Genomic DNA, 14,330 nt, shown 5'->3' with positions numbered 1-14,330 from the left:
TACACCGCCCTCTGTATAAAGATGGAAATATCTACACAGCTATCTGTATAAACATGGAAATATCTACACCGCTATCTGTATAAACATGGAAATATCTACACCTCTGTCTCAATAAACATGGAAATATCTACACCGCCATCTCCATAAACATGGAAATTTCTACACCGCCATCTGTACAAACACGGAAATATCTACACCGCTATCTGTATAAGGATGGAAATATCTACACCAGCATCTGTATGAAGCTTTAAATATCTACACCACAATCTGTATAAACGTGGAAATGTCTACACCGCTATCTCTATAAACATGGAAATATCTACACCGCTATCTGTTTAAACTAGGAAATATCTACACGTCTGTCTCCATAAACATGGAAATATCTACACCGCCATGCCTATTAACATGGAAATAACTACACCGTTATCTCTATAAACATGGAAATATCTACACCGCCATCTCTATAAACATGGATATATCTACACCGCCATCTGTATAAACATGGTAATATCTACACCGCTATCTGTATAAGGACGGAAATATCTACATCACCAAATGTATAAAGATGGAAATATCTACACAGCCATCTGTATAAACATTTAAATATCTACACCGCCATCTCTATAAACATGGAAATACCTACACCTCTATCTGTATAAACGTGGCAATGTCTACACCGCTATCTCTATAAACATGGAAATATCTACACCACTATCTGTATAAACATGGAAATATCTAATACGCTATCTGTGTAAACATGGAAATATCTACACCGCTATCTCTACAAACATGGAAATATCTACACAGCCATTTATATAAACGTGGAAATATCTACACTGCAATCTGTAGAAACCTGGAAATATCTACACCGATATCTCTATAACCATGGAAATATCTACACCGCTATCTGTATAAAAATGTAAATATCTACAATGCTATCTGTGTAAACATTGAAATATCTACACCGCTATCTGTGTAAACATGGAAATACCTACACCACTATCTCTATAAACATGGAAATATCTACAACGCTATCTGTAAGATTATGGAAATATATACACCGTCACCTGTATAAACATGGAAATATCTACACCGTTATGTGTATGAAGATGGAAATATCAACACCGCCATCTGTACGAGGATGGAAATGTCTAAACCGCCAACTCTATAAACATGGAAATATCTACAGCGCCATTTGTAGGAACATGGAAATATCTACACCGCTTTCTGTATAAACATGGAAATATCTACACCGCTAACTCCATAAAAGTGGAAATATCTCCACCGCTATCTGCATAAACTTGGAAATATCTACACCACTATCTGAGTAAGCATGGAAACATCTTCACCACCAGCTGTAGGAACATGGAAATATCTACGCTATCTGTGTAAACATGGAAATATCTACACCACTATCTGTATAAACTTGTAAATATCTACACAGCCATCTGCAGGAACGTGGAAATATCTACACCGCTATCTGTATAAACATGGAAATATCTTCACCGCTATCTGCGTAAAAGTGGAAATATCTACTCCTCTATCTGCATAACCTTGGAAATATCTACACCGCTATCTGTATAAGGATGGAAAGATCCACACCCCCATCTGTATGAACCTTTAAATACCTACACCGCTATCTGTATAAATTTGGAAATGTCTACACCGCTATCTCTATAAACATGGAAATATCTACACCTATATCTGTATACACAAGGAAACAACTACACCTCTGTCTCTACAAACATTGAAATATCTACACCGCTATGCCTATTAACTTTGAAATAACTACACCGTTATCTCTATAAACATGGAAATATCTACACCGCCATCTCCATAAACATGGAAATATCTACACCGCCATCTCCATAAACATGGAAATATCTACACCGCCATCTGTATAAGGATGGAAATATCTGCACCGCCATCTGTAAGAATATGGAAATATCTACTCCGCTATCTGTATAAACGTGGAAATGTCTACACCGCTATCTCTATAAACATGGAAATATCTACACCGCTATCTGTATAAACTAGGAAATATCTACAACTCTATCTCTATAAACATGGAAATATCTACACCGCTATGCCTATTTACATGGAAATAACTACACCGATATCTCTATAAACATGGAAATATCTACACCGCCATCTCTATAAACATGGAAATATCTACACTGCCATCTGTATAAACATGGAAATATCTACACCGCCATTTGTTTAAACATGGATATACCTACACTGCCATCTGTATAAAGATGGAAATATCTACGCAGCTATCTGTATAAACATGGAAATATCTACACCGCCATCTCTATAAACATGGAAATGCCTACACTGCCATCTGTATAAACATGGAAATATCTACAGAGCCATCTGTATAAAGATGGAAATATCTACACCGCCTTGTGTATGAACATGGAAATATCTACACCGCCATCTGTATAAAGATGGAAATATCTACACCGCCATCTGTATAAAGATGGAAATATCTCCACCGCCACGTGTATAAACATGGAAATATCTATACCGCCATCTCTATAAACATGGAAATATCTACACCGCCATCTGTATGAACATCGAAATATCTACACCGCCATCTGTATAAGGATGGAAATATCTACACCGCCATCTGTATGAACATGGAAATATCTACACTGCCGTCTCTATAAACATGGAAATATCTACACTGCCATCTGTATAAAGATGGAAATATCTCCACCGCCATGTGTAAGAACATGGAAATATCTACACCGCCATCTGTATAAATATGGAAATATCTACACCGCCATCTGTATAAACATGGAAATATCAACACCGCCATCTGTATAAACATGGAAATAACTACACCACCATCTCTATAAACATGGAAATATCTACACCGCCATCTGTATGAATATGGAAAAATCTACTCGGCCATGTGTATAAAGATGGAAATATCTATACCGCCATCTGTATAAACATGGAAATATCTACACCACCATCTGTATAAACATGGAAAAATCTACACGGCTATCTGTATAAGGATGGAAATATCTACACCGCCATCTGTAAGAACATGGAAATATCTACACCGCTATCTGTATAAACGTGGAAATGTCTACATCGCTATCTCTATAAACATGGAAGTATCTACACCGCTGTCTGTATAAACTAGGAAATATCTACACCTCTATCTATATAAACATGGAAATATCTACACCGCTATGCCTATTTACATGGAAATAACTACACGGCTATCTCTAAAAACACGGAAATATCTACACTGCTATCTGTATAAACATGGAAATATCTACACAGCCATCTGTAGGAACATGTCAATATCTTCACTGTTATCTGTGAAAACATGGAAATATCTACACCGCCATCTCTATAAACATGGAAATATCTACACCGCTATGCCTACTAACATGGAAATAACTACACCACTATCTCTATAAACATGGAAATATCTACACTGCCACCTCTATAAACATGGAAATACCTACACCGCCATCTGTGTAAAGATGGAAATATCTACACTGCCATCTATATAAACATGGAAATATCTACACCGCCATTTGTATAAGGATGTAAATATCTACACAGCTTTCTGTATAAACATGGAAATATCTACACAGCCATCTATATAAACGTGGAAATATCTACACTGCAATCTGTAGAAACCTGGAAATATCTACACCGATATCTCTATAACCATGGAAATATCTACACCGCTATCTGTATAAAAATGTAAATATCTACAATTCTATCTGTGTAAACATTGAAATATCTACACCGCTATCTGTGTAAACATGGAAATACCTACACCGCTATCTCTATAAAAATGGAAATATCTACAACGCCATCTGTATGAGTATGGAAATATATACACCGTCACCTGTATAAACATGGAAATATCTACACCGTTATGTGTAGGAAGATGGAAATATCTACACCGCCATCTGTACGAAGATGGAAATGTCTAAACCGCCAACTCTATAAACATGGAAATATCTACAGCGCCATTTGTAGGAACATGGAAATATCTACACCGCTTTCTGTATAAACATGGAAATATCCACACCGCTAACTCCATAAAAGTGGAAATATCTCCACCGCTATCTGCATAAACTTGGAAATATCTACACCACTATCTGTGTAAGCATGGAAACATCTACACCACCAGCTGTAGGAACATGGAAATATCTACGCTATCTGTGTAAACATGGAAATATCTACACCACTATCTGTATAAACTTGTAAAAATCTACACAGCCATCTGCAGGAACGTGGAAATATCTACACCGCTATCTGTATAAACATGGAAATATCTTCACCGCTATCTGCATAAAAGTGGAAATATCTACTCCTCTATCTGCATAAACTTGGAAATATCTACACCGCTATCTGTATAAGGATGGAAATATCCACACCACCATCTGTATGAACCTTTAAATACCTACACCGCTATCTGTATAAATTTGGAAATGTCTACACCGCTATCTCTATAAACATGGAATTATCTACACCTATATCTGTATAAAGAAGGAAACATCTACACCTCTGTCTCTATAAACATGGAAATATCTACACCGCTATGCCTATTAACTTTGAAATAACTACACCGTTATCTCTATAAACATGGAAATATCTACACCGCCATCTCCATAAACATGGAAATATCTACACCGCCATCTGTATAAACATGGAAATTTCTACACGGCTATCTGTATAAGGATGGAAATATCTGCACCACCATCTGTAAGAATATGGAAATATCTACACCGCTATCTGTATAAAAATGTAAATATCTACAATGCTATCTGTGTAAACATTGAAATATCTACACCGCTATCTGTGTAAACATGGAAATACCTACACCACTATCTCTATAAACATGGAAATATCTACAACGCTATCTGTAAGATTATGGAAATATATACACCGTCACCTGTATAAACATGGAAATATCTACACCGTTATGTGTATGAAGATGGAAATATCAACACCGCCATCTGTACGAGGATGGAAATGTCTAAACCGCCAACTCTATAAACATGGAAATATCTACAGCGCCATTTGTAGGAACATGGAAATATCTACACCGCTTTCTGTATAAACATGGAAATATCTACACCGCTAACTCCATAAAAGTGGAAATATCTCCACCGCTATCTGCATAAACTTGGAAATATCTACACCACTATCTGAGTAAGCATGGAAACATCTTCACCACCAGCTGTAGGAACATGGAAATATCTACGCTATCTGTGTAAACATGGAAATATCTACACCACTATCTGTATAAACTTGTAAATATCTACACAGCCATCTGCAGGAACGTGGAAATATCTACACCGCTATCTGTATAAACATGGAAATATCTTCACCGCTATCTGCGTAAAAGTGGAAATATCTACTCCTCTATCTGCATAACCTTGGAAATATCTACACCGCTATCTGTATAAGGATGGAAAGATCCACACCCCCATCTGTATGAACCTTTAAATACCTACACCGCTATCTGTATAAATTTGGAAATGTCTACACCGCTATCTCTATAAACATGGAAATATCTACACCTATATCTGTATACACAAGGAAACAACTACACCTCTGTCTCTACAAACATTGAAATATCTACACCGCTATGCCTATTAACTTTGAAATAACTACACCGTTATCTCTATAAACATGGAAATATCTACACCGCCATCTCCATAAACATGGAAATATCTACACCGCCATCTCCATAAACATGGAAATATCTACACCGCCATCTGTATAAGGATGGAAATATCTGCACCGCCATCTGTAAGAATATGGAAATATCTACTCCGCTATCTGTATAAACGTGGAAATGTCTACACCGCTATCTCTATAAACATGGAAATATCTACACCGCTATCTGTATAAACTAGGAAATATCTACAACTCTATCTCTATAAACATGGAAATATCTACACCGCTATGCCTATTTACATGGAAATAACTACACCGATATCTCTATAAACATGGAAATATCTACACCGCCATCTCTATAAACATGGAAATATCTACACTGCCATCTGTATAAACATGGAAATATCTACACCGCCATTTGTTTAAACATGGATATACCTACACTGCCATCTGTATAAAGATGGAAATATCTACGCAGCTATCTGTATAAACATGGAAATATCTACACCGCCATCTCTATAAACATGGAAATGCCTACACTGCCATCTGTATAAACATGGAAATATCTACAGAGCCATCTGTATAAAGATGGAAATATCTACACCGCCTTGTGTATGAACATGGAAATATCTACACCGCCATCTGTATAAAGATGGAAATATCTACACCGCCATCTGTATAAAGATGGAAATATCTCCACCGCCACGTGTATAAACATGGAAATATCTATACCGCCATCTCTATAAACATGGAAATATCTACACCGCCATCTGTATGAACATCGAAATATCTACACCGCCATCTGTATAAGGATGGAAATATCTACACCGCCATCTGTATGAACATGGAAATATCTACACTGCCGTCTCTATAAACATGGAAATATCTACACTGCCATCTGTATAAAGATGGAAATATCTCCACCGCCATGTGTAAGAACATGGAAATATCTACACCGCCATCTGTATAAATATGGAAATATCTACACCGCCATCTGTATAAACATGGAAATATCAACACCGCCATCTGTATAAACATGGAAATAACTACACCACCATCTCTATAAACATGGAAATATCTACACCGCCATCTGTATGAATATGGAAAAATCTACTCGGCCATGTGTATAAAGATGGAAATATCTATACCGCCATCTGTATAAACATGGAAATATCTACACCACCATCTGTATAAACATGGAAAAATCTACACGGCTATCTGTATAAGGATGGAAATATCTACACCGCCATCTGTAAGAACATGGAAATATCTACACCGCTATCTGTATAAACGTGGAAATGTCTACATCGCTATCTCTATAAACATGGAAGTATCTACACCGCTGTCTGTATAAACTAGGAAATATCTACACCTCTATCTATATAAACATGGAAATATCTACACCGCTATGCCTATTTACATGGAAATAACTACACGGCTATCTCTAAAAACACGGAAATATCTACACTGCTATCTGTATAAACATGGAAATATCTACACAGCCATCTGTAGGAACATGTCAATATCTTCACTGTTATCTGTGAAAACATGGAAATATCTACACCGCCATCTCTATAAACATGGAAATATCTACACCGCTATGCCTACTAACATGGAAATAACTACACCACTATCTCTATAAACATGGAAATATCTACACTGCCACCTCTATAAACATGGAAATACCTACACCGCCATCTGTGTAAAGATGGAAATATCTACACTGCCATCTATATAAACATGGAAATATCTACACCGCCATTTGTATAAGGATGTAAATATCTACACAGCTTTCTGTATAAACATGGAAATATCTACACAGCCATCTATATAAACGTGGAAATATCTACACTGCAATCTGTAGAAACCTGGAAATATCTACACCGATATCTCTATAACCATGGAAATATCTACACCGCTATCTGTATAAAAATGTAAATATCTACAATTCTATCTGTGTAAACATTGAAATATCTACACCGCTATCTGTGTAAACATGGAAATACCTACACCGCTATCTCTATAAAAATGGAAATATCTACAACGCCATCTGTATGAGTATGGAAATATATACACCGTCACCTGTATAAACATGGAAATATCTACACCGTTATGTGTAGGAAGATGGAAATATCTACACCGCCATCTGTACGAAGATGGAAATGTCTAAACCGCCAACTCTATAAACATGGAAATATCTACAGCGCCATTTGTAGGAACATGGAAATATCTACACCGCTTTCTGTATAAACATGGAAATATCCACACCGCTAACTCCATAAAAGTGGAAATATCTCCACCGCTATCTGCATAAACTTGGAAATATCTACACCACTATCTGTGTAAGCATGGAAACATCTACACCACCAGCTGTAGGAACATGGAAATATCTACGCTATCTGTGTAAACATGGAAATATCTACACCACTATCTGTATAAACTTGTAAAAATCTACACAGCCATCTGCAGGAACGTGGAAATATCTACACCGCTATCTGTATAAACATGGAAATATCTTCACCGCTATCTGCATAAAAGTGGAAATATCTACTCCTCTATCTGCATAAACTTGGAAATATCTACACCGCTATCTGTATAAGGATGGAAATATCCACACCACCATCTGTATGAACCTTTAAATACCTACACCGCTATCTGTATAAATTTGGAAATGTCTACACCGCTATCTCTATAAACATGGAATTATCTACACCTATATCTGTATAAAGAAGGAAACATCTACACCTCTGTCTCTATAAACATGGAAATATCTACACCGCTATGCCTATTAACTTTGAAATAACTACACCGTTATCTCTATAAACATGGAAATATCTACACCGCCATCTCCATAAACATGGAAATATCTACACCGCCATCTGTATAAACATGGAAATTTCTACACGGCTATCTGTATAAGGATGGAAATATCTGCACCACCATCTGTAAGAATATGGAAATATCTACACCGCTATCTGTATAAACGTGGAAATGTCTACACCGCTATCTCTATAAACATGGAAATATCTACACCGCTATCTGTATAAACTAGAAAATATGTACAACTCTATCTCTATAAACATGGAAATATCTACACCGCTATGCCTATTTACATGGAAATAACTACACCGCTATCTCTATAAACATGGAAATATCTACACCGCCATTTGTATAAACATGGATATATCTACACTGCCATCTGTATAAAGATGGAAATATCTACGCAGCTATCTGTATAAACATGGAAATATCTACACCGCCATCTCTATAATCATGGAAATGCCTACACTGCCATCTGTATAAACATGGAAATATCTACAGAGCCATCTGTATAAAGATGGAAATATCTACACCGACTTGTGTATGAACATGGAAATATCTACACCGCCATCTGTATAAAGATGGAAATATCTACACCGCCATCTGTATAAAGATGGAAATATCTACACTGCCACCTGTATAAACATGGAAATATCTATACCGCCATCTCTATAAACATGGAAATATCTACACCGCCATCTGTATGAACATCGAAATATCTACACCGCCATCTGTATAAAGATGGAAATATCTACACCGTCATCTGTATAAACATGGAAATATCTACACCGCTATCTGTATAAGGATGGAAATATCTACACCGCCATCTGTATGAACATGGAAATATCTACACTGCCATCTCTATAAACATGGAAATATCTACACTGCCATCTGTATAAAGATGGAAATATCTCCACCGCCATGTGTAAGAACATGGAAATATCTTCACTGTTATCTGTGTAAACATGGAAATATCTACACCGCCATCTCTATAAACATTGAAATATCTACACCGCTATGCCTACTAACATGGAAATAACTACACCACTATCTGTATAAACATGGAAATATCTACACTGCCACCTCTATAAACATGGAAATACCTACACCGCCATCTGTATAAAGATGGAAATATCTACACCGCCATCTATATAAACATGGAAATATCTACACCGCCATTTGTATAAGGATGTCAATATCTACACAGCTATCTGTATAAACATGGAAATATCTACACCGCTATCTGTGTAAACATGGAAATAACTACGCTGCCATCTGTATAAACATGGAAATATCTACACCGCTATCTGTATAAGGATGGAAATATCTACACCGCCATCTGTATGAACATGGATATATCTACACCGCTTACTGTATAAACGTGGAAATGTCTTCACCGCTATCTCTATAAACATGGAAATATCTACACCGCTATCCGTTTAAACTAGGAAATATCTACACCTCTATCTCTATAAACAAGGAAATATCTACACCGCTATGCCTATTTACATGGAAATAAATACACCGTATCTCTATAAAAATGGAAATATCTACACTGTCATCTCTTTAAACATGGAAATATCTACACTGCCATATCTATTAACATGGAAATATCTACACCGCCATCTATATAAACATGGAAATATCTACACCGCAAACTGTATGAAGATGGAAATATCTACACAGCTCTCTGTATAAACATGGAAATATCTACACCGCTATCTGTATGAACATGGAAATATCTACACCTCTGTCTCAATAAACATGGAAAAATCTACACCACTATCTGTTTAAACTAGGAAATATCTACACCTCTATCTCTATAAACAAGGAAATATCTACACCGCTATGCCTATTTACATGGAAATAAATACACCGCTATCTCTATAAAAATGGAAATATCTACACTGTCATCTCTTTAAACATGGAAATATCTACTCGGCCATATCTATTAACATGGAAATATCTACACCGCCATCTGCATAAACATGGAAATATCTACACCGCCCTCTGTATAAAGATGGAAATATCTACACAGCTATCTGTATAAACATGGAAATATCTACACCGCTATCTGTATAAATATGGAAATATCTACACCTCTGTCTCAATAAACATGGAAATATCTACACCGCCATCTCCATAAAGTTGGAAATTTCTACACCGCCATCTGTACAAACACGGAAATATCTACACCGCTATCTGTATAAGGATGGAAATATCTACACCAGCATCTGTACGAAGCTTTAAATATCTACACCACAATCTGTATAAACGTGGAAATGTCTACACCGCTATCTCTATAAACATGGAAATATCTACACCGCTATCTGTTTAAACTAGGAAATATCTACACGTCTGTCTCCATAAACATGGAAATATCTACACCGCCATGCCTATTAACATGGAAATAACTACACCGTTATCTCTATAAACATGGAAATATCTACACCACCATCTCTATAATCATGGATATATCTACACCGCCATCTGTATAAACATGGTAATATCTACACTGCTATCTGTATAAGGACGGATATATCTACATCACCAAATGTATAAAGATGGAAATATCTACACAGCCATCTGTATAAACATTTAAATATCTACACCGCCATCTCTATAAACATGGAAATACCTACACCTCTATCTGTATAAACGTGGCAATGTCTACACCGCTATCTCTATAAACATGGAAATATCTACACCACTATCTGTATAAACATGGAAATATCTAATACGCTATCTGTGTAAACATGGAAATATCTACACCGCTATCTGTGTAAACATGGAAATATCTACACCGCTATCTCTACAAACATGGAAATATCTACACAGCCATCTATATAAACGTCGAAATATCTACACTGCAATCTGTAGAAACCTGGAAATATCTACACCGATATCTCTATAACCATGGAAATATCTACACCGCTATCTGCATGAAAATGGAAATATCTACACAGCTATCTGCATATACATGGAAATATCTACACAGATTTCTCAATAAATATGGAAATAACTACAGCGCTATCTCTATAAACCTCAAAATATCTACACTGCCATCTGTATGAACATGGAAATATGTACAACGCCATCTGTACGAACATGGACATATCTACACCGCCATCTGTATTAAGATGGAAATACCTACACCGCTATCTGTATAAACATGGAAATATCTGCCCAACTATCTGTATAAACATGGAAATATCCGCACCACTATCTGTATAAACATGGAAATATCTACACCGCTATCTGTATGAACATGGAAATATCTACACCGCTATCTGTATGGACATGCAAATATCTACACAGCTATCAGTATATCAATGGAAATATCTACACTGCTATCTCTGTAAACATGGAAATAACTACACTGCTATCTGTATAAACATGGAAATATCTACACCGCCACCTGTATGTACATGGAAATATCTACACTGCCATCTGTATGAACATGGAAATATCTACACCGCCATCTGTATGAACATGGAAATATCTACACCGCTAACTGTAAGAACATGGAAATACCTACACCGCTATCTGTATGAACATGGAAATATCTACACCGCTATCTGTATGAACTTGGAAATATCTACACCGCTCTCTGTATGAACATGGAAATATCTACACCGTTATCTGTATGAAGATGCAAATATCTACACCGGCATCTGGATGAACATGGAAATATCTACACCGCTATCTGCATGAACATGGAAATATCTACACAGCTATCTGCATACACATGGAAATATCTACACAGATTTCGCTATAAATATGGAAATAACTACAGCGCTATCTCTATAAACTTTGAAATATCTACACCGCCATCTGTATGAACATAGAAATATCTACACCGACATCTCTATCAGCGCGGAAATATCTACACCGCTATCTGTATGAATTTGGAAATATCTACACAGCTATCTGCATATACATGGAAATATCTACACAGATTTCTCTATAAATAAGGAAATAACTACAGCGCTATCTCTATAAACTTTGAAATATCTACACCGCCATCTGTATGAACATGGAAATATCTACACCGCCATCTGTACGAACATGGACATACCTACACCGCCATCTGTAATAACATGGAAATATCTACACCGCTACCTGTATAAACATGCAAATATCTACACCGCTATCTGCATAAACATGGAAATATCCACACCACTATCCATGTAAACATGGAAATGTCTACACCGCTATCTGTGTAAACACGGAAATATATACACCGCCATCTGTGTAAACATGAAAATATCTACACCGCCATCTCTATAAACATGGAAATATCTACACCGCCATCTGTATGAACATGGAAATATCTACACCGCCATCTCTATAAACGTGGAAATATCTACACCGCTATCTGTAAGAATTTGGAAATATCTACACTGCTATCTGTATAAATTTGGAATTATCTACACCACTATCTCTATAAACATGGAAATATCTACACTGCTATCTGTATAAACATGGAAATATCTACACCGCTATCTGTATAAACATGGAAATATCTTCACCGCTATCTGTATAAACATGGAAATATCTACAACGCTGTCTCTATAAACTTGGAAATAACTACACCACTATCTCTATAAACATGGAAATATCTAGACCGCCATCTCTATAAACATGGAAATATCTACACCACCATCTGTATAAACATGGAAATATCTATACTGCTATCTACATAAACATAGGAATATCTACACCGCCATCTCTATGAACCTGGAAATATCTACACCGCCATCTGTACGAACATGGAAATATCTACACCGCCATCTGTATGAACATGTAAATATCTACACGGCCATCTGTATGAACATGGAAATATCTACACCGCTAACTGTAGGAAAATGGAAATATCTACACCGCTATCTGTATGAACATGGAAATATCTACACCATTATCTGAATGAACATGGAAATATCTACACCGCTATCTGTATCAACAAGGAAATATCTACACCTCTATCTGTACGAACGTGGAAATATCTATACCGCTATCTGAATGAACATGCAAATATCTACACAGCTATCTGCATTACATTGGAAATATCTACACTGCTATCTCTATAAAGATGGAAATAACTACACTGCTATCTGTATAAACATGGAAATATCTACACCGCCTCCTGTATGAACATGGAAATATCTACACTGCCATCCATACGAACATGGAAATATCTACACCGCCATCTGTATGAACATGTAAATATCTACCCCGCCCTCTGTATGAACATGGAAATATCTACACGGCTAACTGTATGAACATGGAAATATCTGCACTGCCATCTGTACGAACATGGAAATATCTACACCGCCATTTGTATGTACATGGAAATATCTACACCGCCAACTCTATGAACATGGAAATATCTACACCGCCATTTGCATGAACATGGAAATATCTACACCGCCATCTGTATGAACATGGAAATATCTTCACCCCCATCTGTATGAACATGGATATATCTACACCGGCATCTGGATGAACATGGAAATATCTACACCGCTATCTGCATGAAAATGGAAATATCTACACAGCTATCTGCATATACATGGAAATATCTACACAGATTTCTCAATAAATATGGAAATAACTACAGCGCTATCTCTATAAACCTCAAAATATCTACACTGCCATCTGTATGAACATGGAAATATGTACAACGCCATCTGTACGAACATGGACATATCTACACCGCCATCTGTACTAAGATGGAAATATCTACACCGCTATCTGTATAAACATGGAAATATCTGCCCAACTATCTGTATAAACATGGAAATATCCGCACCACTATCTGTATAAACATGGAAATATCTACACCG

Source organism: Gorilla gorilla, chromosome 11, assembly GCF_029281585.2.
Source record: "Gorilla gorilla gorilla isolate KB3781 chromosome 11, NHGRI_mGorGor1-v2.1_pri, whole genome shotgun sequence".
Lineage (NCBI taxonomy): Eukaryota > Metazoa > Chordata > Mammalia > Primates > Hominidae > Gorilla > Gorilla gorilla.
This window is presented reverse-complemented; position numbering follows the sequence as displayed.